Source organism: Peromyscus eremicus, chromosome 1 (genome assembly GCF_949786415.1).
Source record: "Peromyscus eremicus chromosome 1, PerEre_H2_v1, whole genome shotgun sequence".
In the NCBI taxonomy this organism is placed as follows: domain Eukaryota; kingdom Metazoa; phylum Chordata; class Mammalia; order Rodentia; family Cricetidae; genus Peromyscus; species Peromyscus eremicus.
Window position 1 is genome coordinate 177,139,964 of NC_081416.1, and position 17,321 is coordinate 177,157,284.

A 17,321-nucleotide genomic window follows, 5' to 3' on the forward strand; every position below is an offset into this window, starting at 1 on the left:
AATGGTGCTTGGCAAGGGTTACATCTTGTGATTTGGGTCTTCAATTCAATCAAGTGGTTGGTTACTCCCATGATGTTCATGACACTATTGCACCAGGTTTGTAGTTGCTATAGCTCTTAGGGCTCACATATGGGTACTATATATGATTACTTCTATCTCTGTGAAAACTATCCAGCAGATTTAAAGATTCCAGATTGATTTCTCCATTTTCCAGAATTCAGGTACATGGTATAGTCTGCAATAAGGTCTAACCATCTATGGACTATACACCCCTAAACATTTCAGGCTATGGATATTGTTCTTGGTTATCTTCAGTTTATTTCTTAACTTTCAGACCCCTACCCTGATATATTCTAGAGCACTCAGAGTGTAATAATCAGTCAAATTTGAGATTATACAAATAAATAGGAGTTTAAAAAATGTAGTAAAAAATGAATAGTGTATATCATTATAACACTTAGCGCAATGTAATACAAATGGACTGTATAATGATGGTATGAAAATATAATGAGAACTATGAAAAATATGTCAGGAAGCAAAATTTTTAAATTTTTAAATTTTCTTTTTACTTTTGAAATGTAAATATAATTGTATTATTTCCATTTTCAGTTTTCTCCCCCAACTCCTTCCCATGGACACACCTCAATCTTCCTCAAATTATTCATCTCTCTTTAATTTTTGTTACAACACACATACACACACACACATATACACACAGACACACATGTACACACACACCATATGATTTTCTCCCCAAGCACATAAAATAATTATATAAAACAGATAAAAAATTAATAAAGATGGTACAATCCCTATTATGCGCAATTTTTATATACTACTTTACAGAGCAAAATTCTCTATTAGTGAGTTCATGAGGAATATCAAGAGCATGGCTTATGAAAGACACTGCTTATGGATACAGTAATGAACACCTGATTCTCCTGTCACATTTAATTTCAACACTAATAAATAGAATTGCATCTTAGTATTTGATTTTGAAAAATGTCACATATTTTCAAATATTCTAAAATGTTTCAAAAAGGCTTATAGTATCATATGTTTTTATCTACTTAATAACTCTCTATCTGAATTAGTTAAAATTATCATCTATTTTTGAACAATAGACCCAAATTGAAGACAAAAACTACATAGATCAAATGTGCTTTAATCTTAGATAAACATATTAATATCATTTGGTCTTGAACGTTTTTAATGCATTTGAACTACAAAATAATTTTGTCACTTCCTCTCTTCCTTCTCCTGCTCCAGACTTAAGTTACCTTTATCCAACTCTTTATATGCCCCGTCATTCAAAAATTGATTGTTTCTTCTTCCCCAATTACTATTGTTTATAAGTATAAACAATATACTTATATGCTCCTAAGAATATTTTGTTATTTATGTGTATATGGCTCCATGGTTGATCACTTTCTATTAGACAATCATTTAGGAGGCTTGTCCCTGATGCAAGTGTTACAGCACCCAAGAGAAAGGAACCCTGGCTTATTGGGAAGTCAAGCTATACCTGGAGCTGCAACAGGACAGCTCTGGAGGCTGGAGCTGCAATAGGACAGCTACGGAGGAATAGGTATCCTGACTTTTTCAGAAATCAATCTATATCTGAAGCCTGGGTGAGGTGTGCAATGGTCTTCCTGCAGGATGTAACAATTCTCCTCCTGTCCTAGAGGGAGTGGTTGCAGACTTAAGGGGGCTTCCCAGCAGAAATCTGCTTCTTTTTCCCAGTCTAAGATGTTCTTCTTCTGCTTCACTCTGTTAAGGGGAAAACCTTGCAGAAATGTAGCCATCTCCTCCTTCTTAGGCTAAAAGCTGTTACTTTTTTTCTCCTCTGTCCCCTAAGGGAATGTCTTAGCAAGGTTATTTCTGCTCAGTCCCACTAAGGGAATGCCTTAGGGAGGTTCTTCTGTTCTACACTGGCCAATGAAGACCTTCACCCAAGACTTTAAGAAAGAAATTAATTGAGAAGGAGGAGTCCAGTAGAGTGGCTATCTTTGCCAGGGTGGGAAAAAACAGCCAACAACTGAACATGCACAGGGACTTGTATGGGGCTTCTCAGGCATGGTTTTTTTCCAGGGAGAAGATTTTCTGCTCAGGGATTGGTTAGTTTTTCTGCTCAGAGATTGGTTGGTTTCCTTGGTCAGCAGCAGATTTAGTTCTGGATTTAGGGCCAAATTATTTTTCTTTCACTGGCCATTTTTAGCTTTTTGGCTCTATTTTAAGGACCTAGGTGTATTTCTTTCACTGGCCCTGATTCCAGGGACAAAGTTTGTTTCTTGATTCTTGTTTCAGAGTCAGGGTGTGTTTCTTAGGTTCTGAGCTCAGGGCTAATTGTTTCTTTCATTGGCTCATGTCTCAGACCTAGGATGTGTTTCTTTCACTGGCTCTGGTTTCTGATATAGGGTGGGATCCTTTGGCTGGACCCTTTTCTCTACATCTTTTTTTTGTTGTTGTTTTTTTTTGTTTTTTTTTGTTTTTGTTTTTCGAGACAGGGTTTCTCTGTGTAGCTTTGCGCCTTTCCTGGAACTCACTTGGTAGCCCAGGCTGGCCTCGAACTCACAGAGATCCGCCTGGCTCTGCCTCCCGAGTGCTGGGATTAAAGGCGTGCGCCACCACCGCCCGGCTTCTCTACATCTTAGAGAGGCTAATTCTTCCACTTTGTGTAGTTATCAGTAGCCTGTAGTTCCTTGTCCAGGGGTATGGCTTCATGAGAGCTTCTCCCTTCCACATTACCATGTCTATTGATATTGCCATTGTTCAGATCTTATTTATACCATGATTTCTGGGGGACACAGCCTCACAGCAGACTTTCTGGTATTCTTTTTTTTTTACAATCTTTTGCAACCCTTTTCTGTGATGTCCTTAAATCTTAGATGCAGGACCTGTGATATAAATGTAGCCACTGGAACTAGGCTTTCCACAATTTTTTAATCACTGAATTGTGTTCAGTTGTTGTTTTCTGTGGTGATCTCATTTGAGGAACAAAGATGCTTCTTGGATGAGGTGAGTTACCTATATTTATCAGTGGGTCTAAAGATAAGACTTAGTAAGGGATTATGATGGTCTAACAAAGTATCAGTTGTATAGTGTAACAAAATTTTTTTCTGGGGAAGTACTGCATACATTTGTACTCACACCAGATAGATATGCCATGGAAGACCAAATTATGGATACCACTAAAGTTTAACTTGATGAACTTTTATTTTTATTGGGTTTAATTAAGGAATTATGAGTGAGGTGTTATTTATGGAGCAGAAGTGGTTCAAAGACAAGTGCATCATGAAAATCATAAGTGGAACTTGGCTCAATCTCTAACACCATGTCTGCCTGTAGGAAACATGATGATAATGGACTAAAACTCTGAACCTGTAAGCCAGTCCAAGTTATTTTTTTTCTTTTTCAAGAGTTCTGTTAGTCATGGGGACTCTTCACAGCAGAAGAAACTCTGAGACACTGCTTAAGGAGCCTCCTCAAAAGATAGAAGTTTTCAGTCACAGAGGAAACTGTTACACAAAAGCAGGAGTCGATTCTCTTTCAAGATCCATGACCTCAGCAGCCTGGGGGTTCTATAGGACACATCTAATAATGCTGCCAGGAGAGTTTTGGTGAGTGTAATCCAAGTAATATCTTGTCCAGAAGTCAATGTTGCTAATATCATTGTTGCAAGAGAAGGTGGCCTGGCTGTGTCCTTTAGGGACAGATATTGTGGTATTGAAAAGAGTAACTCTGCTGGGATGCATTCAGAATTTTTGTCTACCCAGTTCTGACTGTTTACCCACTCATAATCATCACCATATTCTTCTGTGGGTGACCCCTGAAGGCCAGATGTTGTACTGTGCCTGGAATCCAGAAGATTGTGAGCTTCAGGACATTAAATGTAACTAAGTTGTAAGCATTACAGCAAGGATAGAAAGGTGTCCTGGAAGTTGATAGCCAAGGAACACCACAAAGTCACACCATATGCAATGAACCTCACACACGAGATTTAATGGGAGTAAAAAAAAAAAAACAAGATGATGGCTGCCTCTGTCTCAGTGAGAAAAAGCAGAGAACTGAGCAGAAAGTAGAGTTTATACAAGGTTTCTTTGGGGGAGGGCACAGGTTTCTAAGATGGGAATTGGGATTTTTTGTCCAGAGTTTGGTCTTTTTACTCTGTATAGCTGGTGCTGGTTCTAGCCTTTAGGGAAGTTAGAGTCTTCTGTGGGTCCAACCTCGAAGTTGGAGGTCCTCAGAGGAGGGGCCTGAACACTAGTGTGCCTTGAGGGGCTAACATATGCTGTTACCAGTGTTTGTCTGTTCTTTCCTAGCAGAAACCAAATCTTAGTACTCTTATGAGGCATGAGGTTCCAATTCTTGTGAAACTAGTGTTGGAAGACCTGTATCAGAACTGTGTTCTTTCCCTCATTCCTTCTCCTTCTCCTTCTCCTTCTTCTTTTTCTTTTTCTTTTTCTCTTCCTCCTCCTCCTCCTCCTCCTCCTCTTTCTCCTCCTCCTCCTTCTTCTCCTACCCATGTTCCTGCTGTTCCTACTATTCTTCCTTCTTATGTCAAACTGAGCTATAAACTGATCCTTTTAATTTTATAACCTTCTTCAAGCATGATTCTTGCCAAGATGCAATGAAACACTCACATCTCAGGTAACCATTGCTTTATTGTTTCTATTTCACAAAAGCTGTCTCTACAACCTACAGCTGCAAGGTTTCCACAATTCATTTAACAATGTTCCCTTCTTTCAATAAGAAATCCCATTTCATAAAGTCATTATTCTAAAAGCATATTAAACTATCTCCATGGCAGACAGACACCTTGGAAGCCTCCCTGATTATACAATTCTTCGCTGGCCAGTAGGGATCTTGGATGGTGTGACTCCAGTAATCTGAAGAAAGACAGCTTGTACTTAGCATTCTCAAAATTAACCCCATCCCAAAATACTAAGGTAATTAAAACTCAGGCAGAGGCCTGTGCTCAACTTCCTGTATCACTCATGAGACCCTCCCTGAGCTGTTTTTCAACTGTGTGTGATTATTATGAATTTTGAGATTGTATCTCAGGAAACTAGTTCTGCATCTCCTGACTAGCATTATTATTGATCATTGATAGTAGCAGTTGGGAACTTTCAAAGTTCACAGTCACCTCTGCAGATAATCTTCCATTCCCATACAGATGCTGTCAGTGAGCTTGTAGGGGAAATGATGATCATTTCCCACTGAGGAGGTGAGACCATTTAATACCAATCCTATATTGGAGGCTGCATTCCACATTTGCATACAGCAATCCAAAAGGCAGTGCCTGGATACCAATCATTGAAAGGTAGGTATTTGATGTGATAAATTTTAATCTAATACTTCTAATATCATACAAAAATTGTTTATGGAAATTACAAATTTTCTATTATTCATTCTAGTCACAGTGTTTTTATAGTATTTTTATTTTATAATTAACTTAATTTCACATATCAGCCACAGATTCCTCCCTCCTCCCACCCCCCAGCTCTTCCACCCAACCCACCCCCCACTCTCACCTCCTCCAAAGCAAAGTCTCCCATGGGGAGTCAGCCCAGCCTGGCAGACTCAGCCTAGGCAGGTCCAGTCCCCTCCTCCCTATACCAAGGCTGAGCAAAGTGTCCAAGCAGAGGCCCCAGGCTCCAAAAAGCCAGCCCATGCACCAAGGACAGGTCCTGGCTCCACTGCCTGGGGGCCTCCCAAACAATTCAAGCTAATCAACTTATCCAGAGGGCCTGGTCCAGTTCCATGGGGGTTCCTCAGCCATTGGTTCACAGTTCATGCACTTCCACTAGTTTGGTTATTTGTCCCTGTGCTTCCTCCAACCATGGTCTCAACATCTCTGGCTCATACAATCCCTCCCCACTCTCACCAACTGGACTCCCAGAGCTCCACCTGGGTCTGAGCCATGGATCTCTGCATCTGGTTCCATCAGACACTGGATGAGAGTTCTATCATGACAGCCAGGGTGTTCGGCCATCCAATCATCAGAGCAGGTCAGCTCAGGCACTCTCTTGACCATTGCCAGTGGTCTATAGTGGAGGTATCTTTGTGGATTTCTGGGGACCTCTCTAGCACTCTGCTTTTTTCCTGTTCCCCTGGGGTCACAGTATTTTGATTGCTACAGAATAGGCATATTCAGACTTGAAGTTAGTGTATTCAAGTCTTGTGTGTGTGTGTGTGTGTGTGTGTGTGTGTGTGTGTGTGTGTGTATGTGTGTGTGTGTGTGTAGTGTGCTTTTCACACTTGTGCTTAAGCTTTGAAAATATCCCTCATCAGTTTCCATGGATGATCTAAACCATCATCTGCAGGTCCTTTGTGTCTTTTGTATATATTTGTGAAATCTGATATTATCTGTCTGCTGACTGCGAACAAAACATAGCCCTCTTGCCAAAAAAAAATACAGACATTGAATATTTCTCACAGTTGTTCAAATTGATTCATAAAGATACCAGTCACAACAAGCAGAATCACAGGCATGGCACAAATTCCAAAATATGGAATAACTGTGTATGAAATATGACATTGCACTGAGTCCTAAGCCTTCATGGCCACTCAGTGCACACACTTCAGTTGCAGAGAAAGTTTGATCTGGTTCAACTGTGTGCAAGAAACTCTAATCCCTTAAGCAAATGAAACTGTAAGTCTTTGTGTCTTAGAATTATAATAATAGCCTGTGACTTTGCGTATAGTACTGTGAACAGGGACACACACACACAGATAGAGGGAGAGGAGGCACAGACCGAGGGACAGATGGTTTTGGAAAGAGAGATGAGTTGCTGGATGGGTATCTTTTAGAAAATTCCTGTCATATTACTAATTTGGTCCCTGCACACGGTCAGAACAGCATCTTTCTTATCTTCCTTGTTAGAATCCTGCTAAAAATTGTTCTCATTTATCCAAGATTAACAATGGCATTATCACCTCATCCACACTAAGATTTCATAGCTAAGACCTGGATGGAGTTATGATAGAGAAGATAAGCTATAGATGAAGTCACAGAAGTCACCTGTGCCTGAATAGGGGTTGCTGGTATGTGTTCCTGCTTCTGATTTTTTTCTTTCCTTCGTATTAAGATTTAAGGAGAATATGTGAGCTCAAGGGATTCTGCAATTTTATTTTTACAATTTATCTTGCTTGAAAGGAAAAAAAATAGCATTCATGCATAGGTCAAGAAAGCTCATTCAGTTTTCCATGTAAAAGAAGAAAAAGGATTACATAAAGACACAGATTGTTAAAGGTTATATGGTAGAAGTGGGGGTATGGAAATAAAGAATCTAAGGAGGGATTTTAACATGCCAGTGTTAGAATTAAACATTATGTTGGTTTGCAACCCAATTTGGGCAATGTGGTTTTATTTTCGTTCTGCTAGCGATGTTACTCTTTGCTATCCTTGAAACATTATTTCAACCCAGTACCCTGCTGGGTGAGCAGGTTTCCATCCTATGTGAGGCCATGACATTGATGTTGCTCATCTCTCTGGCTCTGCACAAATAACAGTGATCAGCAGAAATCCTGAGTCTTACACATTGTGAATTTGTGTCGTGAATTATCAGCAGAGTAAGTCCAGTTCACAATTTTATGATTCCAGGTTACTCTCAGAATAGGTTTTTTAACAAACATAAAATCCCTCTCCTGAGTCATCTGTATTTATTCATCATCATTTCAGAGTATGCCTCCTCCATGCCCCCCACTCTTTTCCTTCCTCTCAGTTTTCTTTTCAGCTTTGTTTATGTCATTTGACTTTATTTTTCTCTGCATCTTCAATTATCTTTTCAATACTGTGTCACCCTTCTGATTGAAAAAAGGCACATCTCACAGGCTGAAATGTCCTGATGACAAGAAAGGAAGGTGATTACGCATATGAATGCTCTGACATGACAAACCAATTCTTCTGAGGTGACTTCACTCTCAGTTCCATGATCTAGAGCTTTTCAAGTTTCTTAATTATGAAAAAAAGTTTTAACATGACCTTGAACAAGTTTTTTTTTATCTTTATATTCAACACCATTTTGGGAAGGGATGATGTTTTGATGTTATTTTCTTGGTACGTGACAAAGAGCTATCAATGCTTTCTGTTTCTATTCTATTTCTCTGAAGAGAAATAGAAGTAGGTATTTCTTTTAAATTATAATTCACATGGATTTATTATTTTTTGAATTATTTAGGCTCATGTTCTTTTATTTTCTTTTGGATTATTTGCAAACATTTTGTTAACAACATTCACAAAGAGTATATAACAAATTATTAACAGCCGTAATTTGCAAATATGATTGTGGGCAATGGTTTACTAGTTCTCATTACAAATTGTTGCTCTTACGTATGCTGTGTGTCTTAAGTTATTTGAATTATTAATGGTAAGTTCATATACATTAAAAATGAAAGAGTTTATTTGACTAATTTTTCTTTTACATTTTAAAATTGTTCAATTTTATGATGGGATCAAAATTCTATGGGATTGTGTGAATATTTCATGAAATTGAATCATACGTAATACCACACTGTCAACCTTATATTTTCCCTTTCCCCGAGTATAACCTTGTCCTTATATTTAGAGGTTCAAACTTTAATGCAAGAAGAAAATGTTTGTTGCACAGGTTCTGCGACTTGCCCTTAACATGTAGCATATCTGCTATGTAGGAACCCATGTCAGTACAAAAAGCTTCCCTCTCCCTAGAAGGCATTCCTTCAGCTGTGGACCACAAATAGAAACATTCATTTCATGGACATTCATGAAATATGTCCATCCAAATGTTATCAATGTCTGTGGTATACTTTTAGAAAATAAAACCATTAAGTTGGCCAAAAATAATTACAAACAACCAAATCTATAGGTCTCAAGTGGTGTCCAGTGAGCAAAGGTAAGATGTACAGAAGGATGTGGGAAGACTTTCCCATAATGCTAATGACTGTGTGTATGAGGCAAATAATCCTCATATTTAAATTCACAGAATACGTTTTATCATCACCAAGAGGATACTGATTTTAATAGAGCCAAAAGATTGAAGAAATCAAACAAATTATAATAACTGTATGATCATCATACTTCTATCAGGAGCTAATCTATTCTCTGTGTTCTCACTTTTAATATTGGAATATTTCTTTTGTATATAGACTCAACTCAATGAAGACTGGTATTTTAGAATACCTTAGTATCTATAGTTAGGGTAAATTAGTCCACATTACTGTGGTCCATTGCTGAAGGAATGCCTTCAAGGGAGAGGGAAGATTCTTGTACTAACATGGGTTCCTAATTCGCAGATATGTTACATGGAGAGAACAAGACGCAGGAACTGCGAACAAACATTTTCTTCTTGCATTAAGATTTGAACTTGTAAATATACTGAGAACGTTATACTACGTGGAAGTGTAGAAATATATAATGTGTAGAAATACAGTATAAATACATAAAACAGTGAAGTTGGGCAGAACCGCTTGACTTAGAATCAAATCTAAGGGTCTCAAGTGATACCCAGTGAGTAGAAGGAAGATGTAGACAAAGGAGGGAGGAATTCCCTATGATGCCAATGACAGTCTGTATGAGGAAAATAATCCCCATATTCTAGTTGGCTGAATTTAATGCTGATTTCATTAGACTCAGAAGAATTGGGAGTTAAATAAATGTCACTAGCTGTATGACCATCATGTGTGTCTCAGTATCCAGTCTATTCTATGTCTTCTCATTTTAAATAGTCACAGCATGTATTTTGTATGTACAGACTCAACTCAGTGAGGATAGCTATTTTAGAATCCATCAATATCTTCTGATAGTGCTGATTAGTGCAGGGCATGGTGGTCCATGGGTGAAGGAACAACTTCAGAGAATAAGGAATACTTTCCACTGATGTGGATTGCGCCTTACTAAATAAGGTACATAGCAAGGAAATAATGCAGAACCTGTATAACAAATATTTTACTCTTGTGCTAAATTTGAATGTGTAACTATAGGGACAAGGATCATCCTGGATGGAGGGGTAGAGATATGAGAATATACACATAAATAAGCACTTCACCTGTTGATATGATGTATGATTTGATTTCATAAAATATTCATACAGTCTTCTAGAATCATTGATCCAATGAGATAATAAATGAACGCTATTAAAATGTAACTGAAAAAAATGAATCAACTGTTACAATGTTAAAGTACATGAACTTACCTAAAATAATTTAAATAACTTTAAAACACACATGCATATGTAAAAGCAATGATTACTAACAAGAAATAATAAACTGTTGCTCACAGCTATACTTTCAGATTACAATAGTTAATAATTTGTAATATACTATTTATAAATTTGGTAAACAAAATTTCTGAGAATAATCCAAAGGAGTATGTAACAATATGACCCTAAATAGCTCAAAGAATAATTCATATGTGCTCCTTATAATTTTTAAAGAATTCTCTATTTCTATTTATGTTCCATGAAGCAGAGTAGAAATAGGAACTTCTCATAGTTCTATGTCAAATGCAGAAAGAATAACATCAAAATATCATTTCTTACTAAAATGGTACGGAACATGAAGATAAAAGAGTGTGAAACTTGATAGAAATAAACCAGAGAATCAAACTGAGTGGAAGGGAAAGACTGGGGGAGACGTGCTAGGCAAATGCTCAAATGAAGATGGGGACAGCTGGCAGAGGAAAGAAATTCTGAATTGTAAAGTTGATTGTAAAACCTATTCCAGAAGACAAAACTGGGAGTCCTTAAATTGTGCACTTGACTCATTCTTCTCCTAACTGGGTGTAGAAATTCACAGTGTAGAAGATACAGTATTTCTGCAGATCACGGAAATCTGGAGAGCAGAAGGGATGGCTGACATCAGTGTCATGGGCCTCACCCAAGGAACATAACATACTAACCCAGTGGGATCTTTGGTTTAAATAATGTTTTTTATTTCATGAAAATTTTACAGAAGAGCTAAGAGTGACAATGATAATAGAAGGAAAGCAAGACTTCAATGACTAAACCTGGTTAAGAAACATATAATGGTTAACTCTAGCACTGACATGTCTTGGATTCTGTTTTCCCCTCCATGTCTCCACACCCAATGGACAGCAATTAACCACTTGTGTTTTTATGCAAGCCTTTCTTTTTCTTTAACATGGAGAACTGAATAGGCTTTCTTTTTCTATAGATAAATGCTACCTTACTTTATAAGCAACATACATTTTAGAAATAAAGTTGCAGACTCCCTTGGACCGATATACTCTCCCTAAAACTTAAGGGGGAAAAAAGAAAAAGAAAATCCTAAACACTCACTTTCAGGCACAGGTGACAGCTTAGCTTGTAAGAGCTTGTCTTCAGTCTCATGGTTCCAGCAAAGTCTTAGCTATAGTAGTCTGAGTGCAGTGATGATGACATCTTTATTGTTTAATGAGGACAATTTCAGGCAGGGTTGTAACAAGGAAGATGAGAGATGGTGTTCTCATGCTGTGCAGGGAGTGAGCTGAAAATATGACAGGGAATTTCTAAAAGATGTTTATAATGCATTTCTCTCTTTCCGCACTCCTGTCTGTCCATCTGTCCATGCTTCCCATCCTGCTCTCTGTGTACATGTGTCTTTTCAAACAGTACTAGATTCTAAGTCACAAATAGACATTTATATCACTATATTCTAAGTGCAGACTTAGTTTTCTTTATGTCATTAGAGTTTCTTGTACCCAACTGAACCAAATCAGTCCTTCTCTTCAACTAAATGGTGCACACAGGAAGGCCATGGAAACTGAGTGCTCAGTGCAAGGAATTTTCTGTGGCCAGGATTATTCAAAGAATCTATGTCATATTCATACATAGTTATTCCATAATTTTGATATTAGTGTCATGCATTGATTTCTGCCTGTCCTTATGGATATCTTTACAATTCAATTTTGACAGTTGTTAGTGACATGTACAGCCTGTAAATTTTTTTTGCAATCAGGGATGTAGTTCTGTTCACAGTTAGATGACAGATGATATCAGATTTCACAAATATATACAAAATTCGTGAAGTACCTGCACACAGTGGTGCACAGCATCATTGGGAGCTGATGAGAGAGATTTAAAGCTTAAGCAGATGTGTGAAAAACACTCTTCATACACACACACATGCAATGAGAGAGATACTTGATCACACTTGCTCATTTGAACTCTGAAGATTCCAAATCTGCAATTACAGAACTACCTAAATCTGAACGTATAATGCAAGTAAGTTTTAATTTTCATGAACAAGTTATTTAAGATATTTGAAGTACAGTGTAATTTGTATCACCCTGCCACTTCCACCTAATACCTACCTTTGAGTTTTTGCTATTCAAGCAATGTATTCTGGGTTGCTGTATGCAGATGTGGAATGGTGCTATGGGATATCTTTCTGTATGCTTTGAATATATGCTGCTTTGATTGGTTGATAAATAAAACTGCATTGGCCTATGGCAGGGCAGGATGGAGCCAGGTGGGAAAAGCCAGGAGAGACAGGAAGAAGAGAAAGGAGAGACAGAGAGATGCGAGCCAGCAGCCCAAGTAACAGCATGTAATTGGAAGCGGGTAAAGCCACAGAACTTGTGGCAATACACAGATTAATAGTTATAGGGTAATTTAAGATGTAAGAGCTAGCTAGCAAGAGGCCTGCCATAGACTATACAGTTTGTAAATAATATAAGCCTCTATGCGTTTACTTGGTTCTGGAGTGGCTGCAGTACCAGCCAGGACACAGGAAAACTTACAGCTACAGAATGGAGACTGTAATATAGGTTTGAGATTGAATGATCTCTACATTTTATAGTGAAGTGATCATGATCTATCCTAAAAGTTCACTCAAAGCACCTATGTGGGACTGAAGATTATCTGTTGAGATGTCTGTGCACTGTGCAAGCCACTAAGTGTTACTAGAAATGATCCATAATGACGTCAGTCAGGAGATGCTGAACTGGTTTTCTAGGATATAATCTTAAAATAAACAATAATCCCACAGAATTTGTGAAGAAGTCAGGGAGTATCTAATGGACTACAGGGCTGAGCTTTAATTACCTTAGTATTTGAGCTTTCAGCTAATTTTGAGTGTGCGAAGAACATGTTGCCACTCTTCTGCTTCCTAGTGTTACACTGTATCTGAGATTCCCCCTCGGTTTTAGTGGCTAGTAAAGCCTTTTATAGTCACAGAGACTTCCAAGGTGTCTGTGTGCCATGGAAATAGTAGGTTATGGTTTCACAATAAAGCCATTATGATATCATGGTATCCCTTATTGGGCAAAGGGAGAATTTTCAAATTGAATATGGAAGGCTTTGAAGCTGTGGATTGTAGAGTTGCTTTTTTATGTGAAACAGAGGCTGATAAAGCGTCTTGGCTAGAATCATGTTGAAGAAGGATATTAAGGTAAGTTGATCAGTTTAGAACTAAGAAAGAGGCAGAGGAGGAGTAGGATAAGATGGCAAAGGAGGAAGTGAAGGAAGAGGAGGATAGGAGGAAGAAGGTGAGGAAGAGAAAAAGGAAGAGGAGAAGGAGAAGAAGAGGAAGAAGAAGAAGAAAAACAAGAGGAGGGAGAGGAGAAGGAGGAGGAGGAGTGGAGAAGGAGAAGGAAGGGAAACAGTTCTCAAAGATACAGTTCCTCCCCTACCAGTTTCACTTGAGTTGGTGCTTCATGCCTCACAAGATTGTTAACGTAGGGTGAAAAGGGCCAAGGACAAAAGGAAAAATGATTGTGTTCCTGACTTGTTCCCAGGACCAGGGCTTGAAATCCCACCAATATCTGAGCTTTCCCCAGAGTCAGGCTGCAGTATCCCTCCAATCCCTGAGCATAAAATCCCACCAATACCTAAGCTTTACCAAGAATCAGGTTCAAAAACCCAAAATCACAAGCCACCCTGGAATGATCTGCCCACATCTCCCCCCATGAAATTCTATATAACCTCTGTACCCTGTTCAATTTGCTGCTGTTTCTCCCACTAGAGAAACACCCTCCTGGAGGCAGCCACCCTCCTGGATTTTTCCTTTCCAATAAATCTCTTGAGTGAGGTTTGTTCTGCAGTGTGACACTTTAGCCAGAGTGAAGCCCAGGTTTAACAACTTTGAACAGAGTTTGAGTAAAGTGGAACAGAACTGTAACACTTTCTCTTAGGAAACTGTGTCCTAGAAGATCAGAAATATAATACTTCTCAGGACCTGGGCAGAGCTGTAACCGTTCTCCAGAGCAGAGAAGAGACGCAACAAATTCACTGGGAAAACCCTCCACTGCCTGAGCAGAGTTCTCAATTTTCATTGGAGAAATATTTTCACGGAGCAAAGCTGTAAGCTGCTATACTTACAGTGACTTTGTGGTATTCAGGAGCCAAGGAAAAACCACCTCGTTGGAGGTGGTTAATTCCCATGAGGGTGGTTTATGGCAGAGTTACCCAACCTTTGAGCCTGGCTCCTCTGCGGACCCTTGCTCCTCCTGCCTTCTGCTTGGTTGTAAAGCAAGATGCTGCGGTGAGAGGCCCATTCTTATGCCCCTCTGAGTTACAGACTTGCACTCTCTAGAACTACAGATAAAGACACTCCTGTTTCCTTCATAGACAATGCAGTGTGGGGGTGCAGTTACAGCGACAGAGGGCAGCCTAAGACACTGGAGTGACGTCAGGCTGCCCAGTAGCCTGCTTCTTCCTGTAGCTCCAGGGCAGAGTCTGACCCTACCTTTTTTTCCCTTGACTCCAGAAGGCCAGGGTACCTTTCCAGCAGAGCTGCCATGCTTACAGTTAGGATTTGGTTTCTGTAAGAGTAGACACTGGTGACAACATAGTTCCACTTAAAGTCCTGGAGCTCACAGCCTTCTGGATTCTAGGCCCAGTATAACATCTGGTCTTCAAGAATCATTCACAGAAGATTATTTTGATGACCAGAACAGTGTGAATTGGATAGGCAAGTTTACAGAATTCATTCCAGCAGAGTTTCTTTCTGTTTTAACTACCATAGATAGCACTTCTGTCCTCTGAGGTCAAAGTCAGGCTACATTTTCTCTGATCAATTGTATTAGCATTGTTTAATTGAGGACAATTTGGTATTTGACATGTACTCACTGAAACTCCCCTAGCAACATTATTAGATATGTGTTACAGAGAACCTGTCTGGTGATATTTTTTTGTATGCTCTAACAAATCTTGCCTAAGATCAGAGGACAAATCCAGTCAGTAGTTAGCCACAGAGGCCAGGCAGTGGTGGCATATACCTTTAATCCCAGCACTGAGGATCTCATGCCTTTGCTCCCAGTACTTGGGAGGCACACACACCTTTAATCCCAGCACTAGGGAGGTTGAGATAGGAAGTGATATGGCTGGGTAGAGAAAAGAATATAATCCTGTAGGAGACAGGAGCTCAGTATTTTTTTCTGCTGAGGATTTGGTGAGTGAGAGGTGGTTGTGGCTGGCTTGGTTGTCTCTCTGATCTTTTAACATTTATCCAGATACCTGGCTGCAGATTTTTATTAAGACCAATTAGGATTTGTGCTACAACCCTGGGCAACTATGGTCATGGATCTTGAAAGAGAATCTGTTTGCTATTGTATCATAATTTCCTCTTTGAATCCTTGCATCTAGCAGGGAATCAGCTTAAGAAGTTTCTTATTTAGGATTTCTGTTGCTTTGAAAAGACACCATTAACACAGCAAATATAAAAAGAAAAAAAAAAAACAAGTCGGTGCTGGCTTACAGGCTCAGAGGCTTAGTAGTGCATTATGGTTATGGTGGGAAGCAAGAGCCATGCAGGCAGAAATGGTACTGGAAAAAAGTGCCAAGAGTAGTACATCCAGATTGGCAGGCAGCAGGAAGAGGAAGATAAAGTGGTCTGGCTCAAGTGTCTGAAACCTCAAAGTCCACTCCCAGTGACAAACTTCCTCCAACAAGGCCACACCACCCCAACAAAGCCACATCTCCTAATAGTGGCACTTTTTTGAGCCTATGATGTCTATTTTCTTTCAAACCACCACAAGCAGGAATGTAAATGACTTCAAATAGCTTCAGGAAGTCCCTGACATTAATGTGATTCATGATGTCCCTCTTTTCCAAAGCAAACAATAAAAGCACAGAGACTCAGGCAATCTAATCTGCAAAGAAGACCCTTGAAATAGAAGACAAGTTGCCTGGAAGAAACTAAAACATCAGAGCTGAATAGAAGAGGATTAGACCAACTGATTCACTTGGAAAGGACACTCTCTATCATCATGAGTTGTCTGAAGGCTGTGCAGTGTGCTCCATATTTCTAACTTTTGTGAGTTGTCTCAACATGGTGGGGGTAGCTCTGATGATTCATCTAATTTTGAATCATTACTGCTCTTGTTAGTAACCACTCACTCCTATTCCTCTAAGGAAGTTCAATAAAACCCATGACTTTGGTGGTATCCATACTTTAGTTGGTCCTGGGATCCCAATCTGGGGTCAGTAGACATGAGTGTTATGTGTTCCCAGGAAAAGTTTTGTCACACAACAACTGCCACTTTGCTGGACAAGCATAGTCTCTTACTAAGTCTTATCCTTAGAGTCACAGACAAATGTAGCTAATATCCTTCATCAAAGAAACTTTACTTACATCAAATGGGATTGTCACAGGAAAACCACAATTGGATACATTGCAAAGATCAAGAGTCTGTGGGGAGCCCAGCTCTAGTAGATACAGCTATATCATAGGTCCTGCATCTTTGGCTCAGGGGTCATCAAAGAAGAGGGGGCAGAGAGAATGTAAGTACCAGATAACAGAAAGTCTGCTGTGAGGCTGGCCTGTTTGAATCATTTTGGATATGTGAAATTATGTGACATGTTATAAAATCAAATAATGACAAAGGATTCTATTAGTCTTAAAATTATATGTAAGTTAGAGAGAATAGATGTCTGTTTATTCATTACTATGCTCTGTCTTTCATAAACAATGCTTTTGATATACTTTAGGAACTATATATATGTGTGTGTGTGTGTGTGTGTGTGTGTGTGTGTGTGTGTGTGTGTTCTGTACAGTATTATATAAATAGTTGCACATTGTAGAGATTTTACAATTTTTTTGTTTTCATTTACTTATTTTGTGTGGAAGAAAATCATATGGTGTATGTGTATGGAGGTCACAAGACAACTGGTAGAAGTTGGTTTTTGCCTTACACAGTGTGTGTCATGGTGGTCAAACCAACTTTTCAGACTTTGCAGAAAGTGCTTTTATCTCTAGTCCATCATTATTAAATATTTAATATATATGTTTCTAAATCAGTATTCTTTCAGTTCTCTAGTGCTGTGAACTTAAAAGAGAGTTCAAATGACTGGAAGAAGACAAAATCTTGCTAAGCTAATTAAAAAATGTCTATGTTGAAA

At 38.9% G+C, this 17,321-nt stretch overlaps 1 long non-coding RNA gene across 1 annotated transcript; it reads right to left on the minus strand.

The window, feature by feature from the left end:
• Positions 1-11,364: 11,364 nt before the first annotated feature.
• On the minus strand, positions 11,365-13,130 carry LOC131902580 (uncharacterized). Its single transcript, XR_009377095.1, has 2 exons — positions 13,026-13,130; positions 11,365-11,466 (listed from the first exon to the last, which is right to left on the minus strand). It is a non-coding gene; the product is annotated as an uncharacterized LOC131902580 (long non-coding RNA).
• Positions 13,131-17,321: the final 4,191 nt, after the last annotated feature.